Source organism: Macaca mulatta, chromosome 2 (assembly GCF_049350105.2).
Source record: "Macaca mulatta isolate MMU2019108-1 chromosome 2, T2T-MMU8v2.0, whole genome shotgun sequence".
Taxonomy (NCBI): domain Eukaryota; kingdom Metazoa; phylum Chordata; class Mammalia; order Primates; family Cercopithecidae; genus Macaca; species Macaca mulatta.
The window spans coordinates 31365382-31382259 of NC_133407.1; the positions used below are offsets into that span (position 1 = coordinate 31365382).

General features: G+C 50.4%; 1 long non-coding RNA gene across 2 annotated transcripts; it reads right to left on the minus strand.

Moving 5' to 3' along the window:
• Nucleotides 1–3638: 3638 nt before the first annotated feature.
• Nucleotides 3639–16398, minus strand: LOC144339011 (uncharacterized). 2 transcript variants are annotated; one of them, XR_013413542.1, is made up of 3 exons: nucleotides 8245–16398; nucleotides 6453–7031; nucleotides 3639–4919 (listed from the first exon to the last, which is right to left on the minus strand). It is a non-coding gene; the product is annotated as an uncharacterized LOC144339011 (long non-coding RNA). The 2 variants fall into 2 exon arrangements; XR_013413541.1 differs by having other exon boundaries at nucleotides 6453–16398.
• Nucleotides 16399–16878: the final 480 nt, after the last annotated feature.

A 16878-nucleotide genomic window follows, 5' to 3' on the forward strand; every position in this document is an offset into this window, starting at 1 on the left:
TACACAGCTTGGGGTCAAACTTTTTCCCCAAAGAGCATGGCTCTGAAGTCACGCATGCCCAGACATGATTCTCCGGGGGGGTGACCTTGCTCAAGGCCTTCATCTTATTGAGCCTCAGTTTCTCCATCAGTAAAATAGGAGTTGCAGTTCCTCCCTGCTAGGGTCATAAAGAGTAAGGGAATAGGACGAAGGCGTGTGGCACATAAGAGTCTCAGAATGTTCATGTGACAAACAACTTTCACGTGAGAAATTTTTCCCTTGAGGCAGTTGCACTCCTTCTACCCTCCTCAATGAGAGTATATATGAGGCCAGTTCTCAGCCACCGTCTGCCTCAGTTTCCCCACTGTCCCTACTCCTATCTGAATCACATCCACCATTCCTAGCCATTGTCAATCCCAGAGGCTGTGACTTGATTGGCTCCTAGGCACTTGGGACAAGCTGGCTGGCTGGTAAGGAATTTGACTCCGGGCCTCTGGAGACCACCCCGGCTCCATTTTCCTCTTCGCACCATCTTCCCTCCATATTGGCCAGCAAACAAGCAACCATGAGTCCTCTCTAGAGATTCCATGGCTCCCAGGGCATCATCTGTAAAGGCTGCAGCCTTTTCTGATGAAATTCTCTTCCTTCAAGTGTCAACTTTAAACCTCCCCCTGACAATTGGGAGCTGCTCACTGCACTCCAGACAGAAACCACTTAACTTGATTCAGGGGGCAAATGTCTTCTTTGTGATTCTGGCTCAGTTCCTCGGTCTACCTGAGCAGGAAAATGTGGGCACCCCATGTGCTGTTTCTTAATGCTGACGAGGAACCTCTCTCTGCCTACCGGAGGGGATATGGGTTTGTAAGAAAGTCCTGCTGTGGGAGAAGCTCAGCTCAGACCAGAGGCGGTGAGGTCAGAGGGACACAGATTTCTGGTCTTGCCACCAACCACTGGTGTGATTGGGGTAAAAGTTGTGACCCCAGTGGGGCCTCAGTTTCTTCATCTGCAATAGGATGACAAGACCCTTTCCTAGGACTGTGGTGGGAAATAACAAAGATGGTTGATATAAGGGCTCTGTATAGGGTCATCATACTGGAGCCAGTAGCAAGGGAATGTGGGACACATTCTTCTCCTGGTGAGGGCAGCTGTGCAAGATATCGAGCCCATCTGTGCACACATCCTCTGCGTGCATCACATCTGTTAACATCCTGTTGGCCAAGGCAAGTCCTATGGTTGAGCCCAGAGGCAGGGGTGGAGCGGGAAGCACACCAGCCCCCAGAGCGGCAACTGCAAACTCCGATCCTACAACTAGGGAGGGAGCGAAGAGCTAGAACCACACCCGCACTGGCCAAGGATGGTGTAGAGTTAAGCTGGGATTTGCAGCCTGCATTCTCTTGGAGGACACGGCCCACGCTGTTTCACCTCCACATTATTACCCTATGGTGACTCAAATTGAGAATAAGTCTCAACTTTTTTACTTACAGGAAAGAGAGTCTTTCATCAACATCCATCTATAATTGGCCTTAAATTGTTTTCCCAGCTGGGAAAGGCCTATTTTGCAAGCATTTATGGGCTAGGGCTGTGAGTGTTTTACATGTATTAACTCATTTAATCCTCACAACAGCCCTGTGAGGCAGGTAATGTTGTTTTCCCATTTTAGAGGAGAGAAAGTTGAGGCTCAGAGGGATTAAATAATTTCCCTAGGGCCTCACAGTGCGTAAGTTCCCAGAGATTGGATCTGAACCCAGGCTGACTCGCTCTTCTCTCCAGAACCTGTACTCTCACCACCGTGCATACCCATCAAAGACCTTGGGACCGGGCAATGTGAAAGACTCTGGCAGCGCCCAGACCACGGGAAAAGCCCCTCCCCTCTCCCACCGATAGAGACATTTCCATCACCAGATGGCTCAGAGATTCCAGAAGACTCCACTGCTGACAACCATCACTGCTTTTGCAGACATCACCTCCTTTAGTCCTCAGAGCTGCTGTGATATTCATTTCAAAGACAAAAGGCTGCGGGGAGGGAGTCACCACTGTGAGCCCCTGATGGAGCTGGAAGTGGAGTCCCAGGGCCTGAGGAGGAAAGAGAGGAGACCTGTAGCCCTGGCTCAGGTGGATGGGGACCCTGGGCCCTGAGGCTGTGGAAGGACGTTGGGGTATCCTGGAGAGAAAGGCAGGAGGCCACGTCTCTGCAGAGAGCCCCCCAGTGGGACCAGCTTTCCTCATGGGATGTGGATGAGTCTGTTCTCACACTGCTGTAAAGAAATACCTGAGTATGGGTAATTTTTTATATTTTTTTATTGTTTTCAAGACAGAGTCTCACTCTGTTGCTCAGGCTGGAATGCAGTGGTGTGATCTTGGCTCACTGCAACCTCTGCCTCCCTGGTTCAAGTAATTCTCATGCCTCAGCCTTCCCAGTGGCTGGGATTATAGGCACATGCCACCATGCCTGGCTAATTTTTGTATTTTTAGTAGAGATGGGGTTTCACCATGTTGGCCAGGTTGGTCTCAAACTCCTGGGCTCAAGAGATCCACCCACCTCAGCCTCCCAAAATGCTGGGATTACCAGCACAAGCCACTGTGCCTGGCCTGAGTATGGGTAATTTATAAAGAAAAGAGGTTTAATTGGCTCACAGTTCCACAGGCTGTACAGGAAGCATGGTGCTGGCATTTGCTCAACTTCTGGGAGGCCTCAGGAAACTTACAATCATGGTAGAAGGCGAAGGGGAAGTAGGCACCTTTTCCCATGGTGGGAGCAGCAGAAAGAGAGAAGGAGGAGGTGCTACACACTCAAACAGGTCTCGTGAGAACTCTCTCAGGAGAACAGCACCACAGGGGATGGCGCGAACCTGTTCATGAAGGATCCGCCCCCATGATCCAATCACCTCCCACCACGTCCCACCTCCAACACTGGGGATTACGACTGAGCATGAGATTGAGCGGGGACACAGATCCAAACCCAGGGTGACCCGCTGGGAGACTGGCATCCAGCCGAACCTGAGCCTTGGTCCCTTCTCCCAACCTGCAGCACAAGAATCACACCAGTAAACATTTCGTCTCAGAGAGGACGTTCCCTCTTGGATTCTCTTCCACAGGACCCCTTCCTACGCCACTGCACCCACTCCTCACAGCTTGGCCCAAGATGGCCTCTTCCTGACTTGGCCCCAGCCTGCTCAGTTGGTCACTTGAATGGAAGAACATCAGGAATTTGTGGTATGCTCAAAACACGAGGGAACCTCCAGCAGCTCTGAGGCCATCTGAAACACTCTTGAGGACAAAACTTTTAAGGATAAGGGGGTAAAGTGGCAAGAGGGCCTGATGTGGTCTTTGAGGACCACTTCGTGTTTTGAAATGTAGGTGTTAGCAGCCAATATTACAAAACAGAGACTGCACATGAAAATCAGGATGCATGGCCTCTGTTAACACCTGGGAAGCTCTGTCCGTGGAGCCCACAGCAGGGCCGGAAGGGGTGAGCCAGGGAGGCACACAGGGGCTTGAGGTAAGGAGCCCACCCCTGCAGATAGCGGCTCTGTGTTTGCCAGGCCTGATGTGGGTCTGGTGGGTGTCTGTATTTACCCCAAGGGACCTTCGAGAGGTCAGGCCACATCCTTTGCCTCCTGCTCCCTCTTTTTTCTTTCTTTTTCTGAATCGGCAGCCTGTTTTCTTTTCTTGAGTTAGAATTTACATACAATAAGGTAGATATTGAAGGCTCAACCCAGTGAGTTCTGACAGATGTTGATGCCTGTGTGGAATACCACACCGTCCAGATACAGAATATTCCATCACCCTAGAAAACTCTCTCAGGTCCCCCCAAGTCCTGGCCTCCCCCAAGGCAACCACTGATGTGCGTTCTATTGCCAGGAGCCTTTAGCCGGTTGCAGAATTGCACAGGAATAGAGTGCCGCTGGGTCCTCAACTGCAGAGTGAGGTCCTCATGTGCAAGCAGGATCCTTTTGGACAGGCGGGGTCCTCTTGGTCACTGTGAGATTCTGCTGCGACCAGCGTCCACTCGCAAAGCTCCTCGTCATTGCTAGTGGCATGCCGGTGTGTGGATGTACCATAGCTGGTCTGAACAATTGAGGAGTTTATGGACTGTTGTGAATAGAGCTGATGCATGAACAAGCACCTTTGGGATTTGCTGAAATCTCTAAACTGGTCACTTTCATGGGTGGAGGAAAGAAGGTTGATTGGGCCCAGTCTTCTGACCCCATTCCCTCCCCCAGCTTTGAAAGATTTAGCTCCATGTTATTTGCCCACCCTTTCTTCAGGGTCTCCCAGGAGTGGATTTGCAGGAAGGAGCAAGGAGGGAAGGGGTGTGGTCAAAGATGGAAGTTTAGTGGAAGACACAAGTCAAAAACACACATGCACACACACATGCACACACACGCATGCACACACACATGAACACACATGCACACATACACAAGCACACACATGCACACACACAAACATTCACGCATACACATGCACACATACACATGCACGCATACACACGCACACATGCATGCACATACATGCACACATGCACAAACACACACATGCACAAACACATGCACACAAACACGCACACATGCATGCACACATGCACCCGTACACATGCACACACATGCACACACATGCACACACAAACACATGCACACATGCATGCACATACACATGCACATGGATGCACACACATGCATGCACACACACATGCACACACGCACATGCACACGCATGCACACACACATGCACACACACATTCACACATACATGCACACACATGCACACGCATGCACACACATGTGCACACACTACCAAGCTGCAGGGTCATGGAGTGGTGGATCCTCTCAGATCAGATCTGCGCTTTGGAGGCTGCATTTCATAGATCCATCTCTTTTCCAGGGCCTGTCTTGCCTCTACTTCTATGCACTCAGTGCAGAGCTGCCAGGTTTGCCTTTCTACAAAGACATTATTTGCTCATGTCACCCACCACTCAGGTGCCTTTCATGGGTTCTCTTTGCCCGTCTGAGTTCCACAGGCCACAGATGCCCATTTCCTCCGCCTCACACCCGACACACCGCATGCGTGTTCTCACCTAGCCCTTTGTGGTTGCTGAGCCTTGGGCTGGGAGGATCAGCCCCCACGCTGTGCCTAGGATGTGCCCATTCTCTCTGCTGTCATTTACTTTTGTGAGCACCTAGGAGCAGGGCCAGATGGATGGAGAGCCCTGGATCCTCTCGTGGGCCACACCTTGGTGCCCAGGCTATGACAGCAGAGGTCTGCCCTGACCAGGAGGAGCCAGTGCTGTGAAACGGCAGAGAACCAGGAACAGTGGAAACTGATCTGGGTCCACAGCCTCCCTTGGCTGCGACGTGGGAGCCCTCCAGGCTCTGGGCACACCAGTCCCCATGCCCCTCAAATGCACAGGTGAACATGAATGCTACCCTTGCTCAAATATAAGTGACCCCCAAATATCGAGTTTTCCCGGTAACATCTGTCAGGTTGTCTTGTTACCACCTAGACATTTAGTGATCAAGATAAACTAGTCAAATGTCCCATGTCATGTTTGCCTTATTCATTGGTTGCACATAAATCCTAAACGTCTCTTGAAACTGGAATGTCCGGTGCCTGACAGTGAAGCTGCTCTGCTTTGCCCAAGAACAGCCCTCTGGTGGGGGTAAGAATGGGGTGGGACAACGGAGAGTGAAGTCCCCAGATGGGGACCGGGACAGAATGTACTGCCAGATTTCTACCCCCCGCCCCCCCCGCGAAAGTACACACATCACTCCCTTTTAGAGGGACCAGGCCTGGCTGGTCTCCCTGAGGTGTCCAGTTGCAGCCAGCCCTGACTCACCCATGTCCTCATGCCAAGGGCTCTGGACTGGGCCAGGGAGAGGCAGAGACGGAGCAAACAGAGCACGAGACAGGGAGACAGAAAGGCAGAGACGGAGACAGTGATGGAAACAGAGACAGCAGCAGAGAGGGGAGAGAAATAGAGACAGAGGCTTAGAGATACTGAGGCAGAGACATTTAAAGACTGAGACGAAGAGATAAATAGAGACACACAGAGATGCAGAGACACACAAAGAGAACCATGCTGATGCACAGAGGTAAGAGAGAAAGAAACAGAGCTAAAAAGAAGTGGGGTGGGGGCGGGGGAAGACAAAATCTGAAAGAAACAAAGAACAAAACAACAAAAGTCTGTCCTTGGCGGCGAACCAGAGATCTAATCACCAGGCTCGTCCGGCCCTTCATGTCTGGCAAACTTCTTGAACTGCTGGAAAGCTCAAACGCACACAGCTCTTCATGAGTCTAACACTCTTTTCACCCAGCCCCAGACCCCGACCCCAGAATGCTTTCTCCAAAGGGGCTTTGAGAAATCAAGTTAAAGGCCTTGGAGTGATGGCCAGGAATGCATGCCCCACCCACCCTGCTGCACCCCAGAAGCTTGCACCAGAATAAGGCCACACCAGGGTCCCCAGCATCCTCACCTTCTGCAGCGCAGCAGAGGCCCTGTGAGGAGCCAACCAAATGCTGCCCACCACCACGTGGTGAGTCTCCAGGGAAACGCCAAGACCCCTGCCCACTCTCAGGGCCCAGCAGAGGACCCCGGCTCCACCGCAAAGGCAATGCAAACAGAGAGAGGGATGGGCGGTGCATCACGGCCTGATCAGGGAATGGCTGTGCCGTGTATGTGCATGTGTGCGTGTGTGTGTGTGTGTGTCTCAACACAGCTGTCACCCTGAAGAGGCCAGGAAAAGGGATGCTTCTAAATACGATGGGCATAAAGAAAGCTGGAGCCACCGAAGGTCCAGACCAGGAGACGGTGGCATGATTTCAGGGTTGGAACAAAGGCTGGTTTCCCGTTCAAGACCAATTCCTTCCTGTGTGTCACACACACAGGTCAAGGAGGGCTGCGCTGCCGTGGGCTGGATGGACGGGCGCCTGTGTTGCAGGTCACGGCAGCACCACACAGTCCATAAGGTCGCATGTCTATTTCCAACTCCTTGGCCACAGGAGACTTCCTTTTGGTTTGCTACGCAACCACGCAAACAGCTGCACCTGCAGCCCTGAAAAATATACCGCAGTTGTTGCCCTCCGCCCGGGAAGAAACACTCAAAGACAAAATTGCTGCCTAACAATGTGACTTCGTAGAAAAGCAGCCCCTCCCGCTCAGCAAGTCAGTCCACAAGTGGCTGTTCCCTACACACCCAAACTCGCTGCACTTTCAGCCTCACCCAGTGACCCGCTTCAGGTCACCTGGCTGCACAGGAACCCACCATGTGGCCAGGGCCATGGAACCTGTTGATGGATCAAATTTGGCTCAGAGCTCATGGACATCCACCTCTGCACTCCGAAGACTGTGTCACAAACGCTGGGACACGCTGCCCAGGAGTGCTCCTCCCTACCTGAAATGCATAGAGCCAGCTGACAGGCTAGGGACACACTGTCCCAGAAGCAGGAGAGCAGAGGTGCAGATAAATCCTTACCACCGCATCTCTCTGCTGGGGTAACTGATGAGAGGGTTTGACTCCACCTCCAGGAATTCCCCAGGGAGGAGGAGGAAACCCCAGGTGCCGGCAGCCCTGATGGGCTTGAAAACTGTGCCCTTCCCTTCCCTGTCTCCCCACACCTCGTAGAGTTTTGGGGCATCACCTTCTAGATTAGCTGCTTGTATCTGAATCCTTGTCTCAGAGTCTGCTTCTGGGAAACCCAGACACGACAGGTCCCCTGAGTGTCTAGGACTCTTAGGAGAGGAGAGAATGGATCTCAGTCTCCCGTTCTGTCTTATCCTCCTCAGGCACAAGTGGCCCCCTCAGGGCAGGGAACGGCTTGGGCTGCTGGCGCTGCATGCCTGGGAAAGGCTCCAGCCCAAGCCTCTGCAGTCCCCCTCACCTCACCATCTCTGCCCCGGGGTAAAATCCCTCTGAAAGAATTACTGCTTCAAAAGACAGGATGTCTCCCAGGAAGACATTTAGCTAAAATGTCAGTCACCCACATGGCAACAATGGGCTTAAGCAGAAAACAGTAATTTAAAAAGAGATTACTACGAGCAGGGCACCTGGTGATGGCCCCTGGGGCAGCAGCTCTGCAAGACATTGCCTTCAAGTTGAACTGTCACTCAAGGACAGGTGACTCAGTCCCAAGTAACCTTAATAAGAACCCAAGCAACAGGGAAAGCCACTTAAGGGATCAGTGGCTCTGGAGAAAGAGCATCTCCTTTTGTTTGTAACTGGATGGAATTAAGGGGATTTCACGAGACAGGGACTCCTGGGGGCTTACCCGAACTCGGCGACTGCAGGCAGCAGGTCCATCCTCCTGATGGCTGGCCTCTCCCTACTCTGTTTTGAAGTCTAGGGCACGCGGGCCCGGGCTCTGAACTTGGTCACTGGCCTGGTGGGACCTTTGGATTTGTCATTAAATTCTCCCCATTCTCCCCACACTTGAAGAGGCCCGACTTGTACTGACACAGCCAGCTCTTCCCCTGCAGCTGGACGTGGCCCCGGGACGCTGCCACTTTTGCCTGGAGCTCCTGTGCAGGCTTTTGAGTGGCCCGTGGCGCTGAGAAAACAAATGCAGAGGTTAAGACGGAAAGAGACTCTTCGGCAAGATGTTTGCTGCGTACTGGGTAACCATGTGCTCCCCACATTGCCCCGCCTCCCCACAGAAAGGCAAAGCCACGGGAAGGTTCTAGCCAATGGACTGTGAGCAGCAGTGCTGCCTGGGACTCCTGGATAAAGCATCTATGGGTCAGTGTGCAGCCCTCCAGCTCTCTCCTTCCCAGCTGTGGTGAATGAAGCCCTGGGTTGAGAAGGAGGCAGCCTGGATTCAAGCACCTGGATTGCTGAGTCACCACAGGGCAAGGGGCTGCCCTGGGAATCCCCAGACCCTCACTAGAGTCTGTGTTAGCAAGAAAGGGGCCAGCTCAGATTTCGAGGATAATTTGTTATTGTGGCAAGCCTGACCTAATCTGACTCACGTAAATGCCACAGCACACGGGTGGCATCTGAAGAGTCCCATGAATGGGAGGGAGAACACAGACTGGAGGAGGCAGAGTCGTCTCTGAGTTCCAGCCTGCCCTAGGGGCATGTGGAGGACAAAGACAATGTGATTTCATCTCCACTTTACAGTTGGGGAAATTGAGGCTCAAGGGGATGAGTTATTTTCCCAAGATCACACAGTGAGTGGTGGTGCCAGGTCTTCTCACTCAACCCTAGCCTTTTCTGCTTTGCTGTAACGGCTAAAGGGAAGGCTTTTCCAGGTGGCTGTGACTTGAGATGTCACTTTGCAGGAGGGCAGGACTTTCTAGTGTCCCTCGCGCTCAGGCTGCTGGGCAGTAGTGTGTAGGACCTTGGCTGGGGGAGGGAAGGCATCACCTACCATTGATTGAGGGCTTACTGTGAGGACTCTATGTGGGCCAACTCATTCGATTCTCACAACAAGCTGATGATCTCCATCACAAAGAGAAAATCTGTGACACGGCAAAGTAATTTGTCCATGGTCCAACAGCTAGAGCCAGGATTCCAACAACTGGGGCAATGTGGCCCCAGAGACCTCTCAACGCGCTGTGATTCTGCTTTCAGGTATTGGGGAAAATAGAGATGATGGAGACAGAGAAATAGACACAGAAACACGCCGCGTCACACACACGCAGAGCACAGTGCTGCTCTAGCCACCCAAGTGGATGCTCCTGGCAGGGGTGCCCACCAAGCCCTCCCCAGGCTGTCAGCGTGTGGCATGCTCCAGCCCCTAGACAAGCAGTGGACAGCACAGAGTAGGGCAGGAGCAGGGCAGGCCCACCACAGCGTGCGAGGGACGTGGAGCCCACGTCAGTTCTTGCTCTTTCCATTCCAGGAACCCTCTGCTTCAGCTGAGCACAGGTATTTTTACAGGAGCCCTTGCCTCAGAACCACCCCATTACCTCCTGGTCGGAAAAGTCCCATCTCTCTCCAAAACACCCGGGCCACAGTCCCCGCATGATTGGGCTCCCTGCATCCCTGCATGAAACTAGGCCACCGTGTCCTTCAGACCATAATGAGAGGCCCTGCGGAGAGCTCTATCAATCACATCACAGGAGAGATAAAGCCTGGCCGGCTGGAAAATTGGGATAAGTACAGCAGCAGAGCCACTCCCCAGCCAGAAGGTTTCTCCCTCCACAGCCTGGGTGCGGGAATGAGAGACCAGCATGTGGCTATTCTCATGCTCGCAGACAGTATGAAGAGGGTGCTTTGTGTCCCTCCCATGCCACCCCCACTCAATGGTCTAAGACCAACCTCCCCTCCTGCTCCCTAGGTCTACACCATTTGGGGTCAAAGCTGTGCAGCAGGCTCTGGAAGGCCCATCCCAGGACCTCTCCCTTCCCTGGTCCCTAATTAATGGCTTCTACAAAACCTCTAAAGATGGTATTCAACAAATATTGCACCCCTTCTGCTCTGTCTTCAAGGTTTCACACAGTTAGGGATGTCCTTGGGCCCATATGGCAGATGGCAATGTTGCCATAAATCTGTGCTCCATCACAGAACTCACCGCCAAGGCAATTTAACCCATGAACTCTCACTCCCCATGCTGGGCAGAGCCTTGTGCTAGATGCTTTGACTTCATGACTCATTTAATCCTCCCAGCAGTGCTGTGCAGTGGGACATTAGTTAGAACTGAGGTCAACTGTTGAGTGACAGACCCCTCTCAGATAACAGTAGCTGGAACCAGTGCCTCTCAGATTTTATTTTGTGCACAAGTCACTTGTGGATCTTGTTAAAATGCAGATTCTTATTCAGCAGGTCTGGGGTGGGGGTCAATATTCTACATTTCTAACAAATGCCCAGATCATACCAGTGTGGCTGATCAAGCGTCAGAGGCTTAAATGAGATAGTGATCAATTTCCCTGGCGGGGGAATGATGTCCAAAGGGGAGAGCTATAGGATGATATGTGGTTTGATTGTGTCCTTTTCCTCTTCCTTTCTCAATATCTATTGTCTTCCTCATAGTACAAGATGGCTGCCCAAGAACCAGCCATCACATCCATATTTCAGCCAGTAGGAAGAAGGAATGGTTGAAGAAATTCAGGCTTGCTCTTCGGGAACACTCCTTAAAAGTTGCCTATGACATTTCCATTTATATCTCATTGTCCAGAACTTAGTCACATATCTCAAGGAAACCTGGGAAAGGTATGTATTATCCCAGGCGATTATGTGTGCAGCTAAAAATTGGTGATGGTGGTGGATGGGCTATTATAATACAATGGAGGACAGGAAGAATGGATATTGGTGACAGCTATTCTCAACTCCATCTTACACATGAGAAAACCGAAGGACAAGGAACCTAAGAATTTTGACTGAGGAGTAAATGAGTTAATGTATAAGCACACAATAATCACTAGTTGATACTTTTCATCCCTGAGCCTGTGTCTAGTGTTATGGATACCTCAAAATGATGTGGCAACATGCCTAGCACAAAGCAGACACCCCATTGATGCCCTCTCGTCTCAGTATTACCACACAGGCAGGCCTAAAGACCTCCCGGGTTGCAAATGCCTGGAGAGTTAGGTGCCAGGGGCCTCGTCCAGGAGTGTGCCAGAGCCAGGGAAGCCGGCTTCCTGTAACTGAGTTCTCTACCTCACTCAGCCATAACCAGATATCTTTAAACCATCTGAACTTATATACAGAATGAGTTGAAAATATCTCGAAGACTGTGCGGAGGCATTTGGAAGGTGTGATACGGCCGCCAAGTAAGGAATGCTTTTCCACCGCTAAGTTACTTGACAAATCCAGAAATACAGGCTTTGGGGATCACCTTCATAGCTTCTTGAAACTAAATTTTAAGTGAAAGTTACTAAGGCAGAGACTGGCTAGAAGTTCATGAGTCTGTTTCCTCTTCCTGGGCAAGCTGACTGCATTGCCCGGCCTCCTTGCAGGTAGCAGTCGCCATGGATGGAAAGGGAGTGGAGGAAAGTGAGCCCCTTCCGGTCCTGGGCGTGAGGGCTGTTCTCTTGCTCTTGGCTTGTTGGCTAACGAATGAGAGGCAGGCCCTGAGGGACCGTGGCACCAGGCAGCATGCCCTGTGGGTGCCTGCTGGTGTACCCTTGGGATCCCTTTCCTGGACCCACCTCTTCTTACTCCAAGAAACGTAACTCCCAGCCTGGAAGCTTTCATCGGTGGCAGGGTCGGGCTCCGACTGCCTGTGGGATGGGCCAGAGTGCTGGGGAGTGCAAGCCCCTCAGCCAGTGGTGGATAAATACCCCCACTCCCACTGCCCTCGAGTGGGATGACTCTGACATGTGTCCTACACAGCGGCCCAGGTTCCCAGCAGGAAGGAGCTCCAAGTGCCCTCAGTGAGGACAGCTCATGAACACTTCCAGCATCTGCTTCTTTGCCCTGTTTCACTTTCCCACTCTCCTAATGGGGCTTCCTGGGGTCACTCAGGATCTGCTCCTGGGCAGATGCAATCCAAGTCCCAACACAAGTCCCTTCACATGTGAAAGGCTGTCTGCTGAACGCAACAGGACTGATAGGAGTGAGAAGTAAACCTCTGAGCATGCTCGGCAAGCTTTTCCTGAAAAGGACCCAAGAGTTAACACTTGAGGCTTGGCGGTCCGCAGTCACTTGGCGGTCCGCAGTCACTTGGTAGTCAGTGGTCTTCCAACCACTGAACTCTGCCGTCAACACAAAAGCAGCCAGAAACAGCACATAAATGAATGGCTGTGGCTATGCCCCAGAGAAAGACCCTTCGCAAAACCCAGGCAATGGGCCAGATCTGGCCTATGGGCTGCAGTTTGCTGATCCCTGCGTTAGAGCCTGAGGCCACTCGGATTTTGTACTTACTGTTATTGTAGCTAGTGTTAATTACCCTGATTCTTGGGATCCAGTCCCCTCAGAGAAGGTGGTAGAATAAATTTTGCCTTTCCCAACTATACACACAAATGAGCTGGGGTTTTCTAGGTATCGCAGTGATTAAATCTTCCTTTAAAATAGAGTTAAAAGGTGAGCTAAGGTGACCCACTTAAATTTTAAAAGTACATTAGTAATGGTATGGGGAGAGGAGAGGTGGCAAAAATCCTGAGGCCAGTAGGATGCCGGCTATGGACTGAATTGTGTCCACTCAAAATTCATAGCTGAAGCCCTAATCACCTTGGAGATGGTATTTGGAGATGGGTCCTTTAGGAGCATCTCAGTTTACTTGTACTGCTATAATGAAATACCTGGTTGGATTTTTTTTTTTTTTTTCAGACAGAGTCTTGCTCTGACGCCCAGGCTGGAGTGAAGTGGCATGGTCTCGGCTCACTTCTTCAGCCTCAGCCTCCCAAATTCAAGCAATTCTCCTGCCTCAGCCTCCTGAGTAGCTAAGATTATAAGCACCCACCACCACACTGGGCTAATTTTAATTTTTGTATTTTTAGTAGAGATAGGGTTTCGCCATGATGGCCAGGCCAGTCCTGTACTCCTGACCTCAAGTGATCCACCTGCCTCAGCCTCCCAAGTGCTGGAATTACAGGCATGAACCACCCTGCCTGGCCCTGATTGGGTAATTGCTACAGAACAGAAATGTATTTCTCACAGTTCTGGAGGCTGGGAAGCCCAAGATCAAGGTGCCGGCAGGTTCAACACCTGGTAAGGGCTGCTCTCTGCTTCCAAGGTGACACTTTGTTGCTGCATCCTCAGGAGGGGATGAACACTGTGTCCTCATGTGGCAGAAGAGATGGAATGGGATGAACTCACTGCCTCCAGTGCTTCTATCAGGGAACTAATCCCCACCATGAGGGCTTGACTCTCATAACTTCATCACGTCCTGAAGGCCCTGCCTCTCAGAACTATCACATATATGATCAAGTTTCAACATGCAAACGTTGCGGGACACAAGCAGACCATAGCAGAGGGGTAATTAGGTTACACGAGATCATGAGGGTGGGCTCTCATGATGGAATTAGTGTCTTACAAGAAGAGGAGGAGATCGAGATCTCTCTCTCCACTGCACACAAGAGGGTGGCCGCCTGCAAGCCAAGAGAAGAGGCCTGTAAATGAAACCTACCTTCCCAGCACCTTGCTGTTGGACTTCCCAGCCTGCAGAACTGTGAGAAGTAAATTTCTGTTGTTGAAGCCCCCAGTCTGTGGTAATTTGTCATGGCAGGGCAAGTTGACTAAGACAACACCTATCTGGGAAAAGCTGCCGAGGGGCTGAGAAGTCAGTGAGAGTTTTCTACAGAGGAAAATGAGGTAGAACTTACTCACTTCTGCAAGCTTCAGTGTCAGGAAAAAGTGGGGTGACAACTTCTCAGCAGGAGCCCCCGGGTGCCCAGGCACATGTAGGAGCAATGTTTCATCAAAGGGGTTTCTAAGAGTCCCAGACCAGGACAGAGCAGTGAGAAACAGCCAACAGTCTCACCGACATGTGAGCTACCTCTGGTCTAAACAAACGAAAGCCAAACCAAACAAACCTTAACTGGCTCCTATCTCTCCTCATACATCAGCCCCATTGGCTAGTTAAAAAGTCAATCTCTTCAGGTCCTGGCAGTCTCTCATTCGAAGCCTCCTACTTTGCTATCAATGTCCCTGTGTCTTGAATTAGCTCATCTCCTTCCTTTTCCGCTTTTCTGTCTTGGGCCTACCCTATCTCAAGCATGGCCATGTCCTGTCTGTTTAGGGTTCGCCTTCTTGGCCCACAGCTCTGCCCTCCCAGAAGCAGTCACTCTGTGGCCCACTTCCCAACTCAGTTCTGTCCTCAGTTCTGTAAATTGTGGCTACGATCATCTGTCTTTGGGTTTCGCATTCCCAGTTCATTCCAGGGGTAAGGTGTTAGTGGAGAGTCCCCTGGCTTCTGCTCCTCAGTTTTAGGAAGTGCTATACAGACATCAGCCCATTGATAAGTTTAGATTTGGCTCCTGTCTCCCATCCCAGTTTAGGCTGAGCCTTTAACTTGAAAGCAAAACACACTTCTGTAGGCCCCACCCTATTCCTGACCAGTCAGATACTCCAGTGTTGGAACAGAAACTCCATTTTGAGAATGTTCTTGAGGAGAGTCTGATGGATAAGGCTGGTGAAAAACAGCTTGTGGTAGTTAATTTTTTGTGTCAACTTAACTGAGCCACAGGGTACCCAGACATTTGGTCAAACATTATTTTGGATATTTTTGTGAGGGTGTTTTGGGATGAGATGAGCATTTAAATCAGTAAACTGAGTCAAGCAGACTGCCCTTACTAATGTGGGTGAACCTCATCTGATCAGTTGAAGGCCTGCACGGAAGAAAGAAGCTGACCCTTCTCCCATGGAAGAGACAATCCCCCTTGCCTGGCTACCTTCAAACCGGCACTTTAGTTTTTCCTGACTTTGGACTCAAATGCAAACCTTGACTCTTCTGTGATTTTGAACCTGCTGGCATTTGGACTGGAACTCCACCATCAGCTGTCCTGGGACTCTGGCTTGCTGACTTGCTGGGCAGATCTTGGGGCTTGGCAGCCTCCATAATCATGTGAGTCAGTTCCTTATTTTACACACATGCCTGTGCACGCACACACACATGTGCGCACACACACACACTATTGGTTCTATTTCTTTGGGGACCCTGACTAATACACAGCCCTTCTCCTGATCTTGTGGCTGTCAGCATTAGCTCATTAAACTCACATGGAGCCATTTTTAAGATCCAGTAGCTTGTGGGCTCAGTCTAGTGTACAAATATTTGTTTGATCAAAATGGCTTTTTAATTTTTTTTTTCAAATTTAGGGTAGGCATATGCGAGGAGTTTACCACCAGCCCTGCCATTTATAAGTTGTCTTACCCCTGACTGCTTCCTTGGTCCTGCACACCCCCTGCTTCCTAAAAGCACTTATGACCCTTTTCCAAAATAGCCTTGTTGACCAGCACCCCTTTTGACCAACATTACTATCTAAAAATGGGAAGGGCTGAAGGGAATAGAAAAGAAAACAAGGTAGACTGGAGGGGAATCTTAGAGAGGGAGGACCAGGGAAGGGGTTTGAGGTCTCTGGGGAATGAAGTCTGTACCACAGTGGAGAGGCAGTTTGGAAGGAAGAAGCAAGGAGACCCTCAGTCAGCCTCCATAACTGTGGTACAGCCCCCCTCTCCCATCTATGTAGGCTTCTTTCATTTCTCTCAGTCATGTTACACAGTTTTCTATGTAAGAGTCTTCTTAACTTTCATTAGATTTACTCCTAGATATTTGATGTTTTTGATATTTTAATAGTATCTATAAAAAAACCTACATTTTCGAATGTTGGAACATACAAATATGCTCCTTTGTATATTGACCTTAGACCTTTGTATATTGCTCTTGGCAACTTCACCATATTCCCCTATTGATTCTAATAATTTATCTGTAAATTATTTTGGGTTGCTTTATGTAAAAAAATGAAGCTCTATGTCTTACTGCACACCACACCCCAAAATCTATTCCAGGTGGATCGTGGAATCATGAGAGAAAGGAAAGCAATGAAACTTATAAAAGATAACACAGGAGAATATCTTTCTGACCTTGAAGTGAGGAAAATGTTTCTTAAGCAGAATCCCCCAAAAAATACTAAAAATGAAGGTAAGGATTAATACATAGGACTATATTAAAATTCAGAACATCTGTTCTTCAAAATACACTGTTCAGAGAAGAAAATTCAGGTCACAGAGTGGGGTGGGGTGTGTGTGCGAGACAGAAATCAAGAGAGGGCTTGTACTAGTCCATTTTCATACTGCTGATAAAGACATACCCAAGTGGTGTGGGGAGGCCAGAATCAAGGCAGGAGGCAAAAGGCACTTCTTACATGGCAGTGGCAAGAGAAAATGAGAGGGATGCAAAAGCAGAAACCCCTGACAAAACCATCAGACCTCATGAGACGTACTATCATGAGAACAGTATGGGGGAACCACCGCCATGATTCAATTATCTCCCACTGGGTCCCTCCCACAACATGTGGGAATT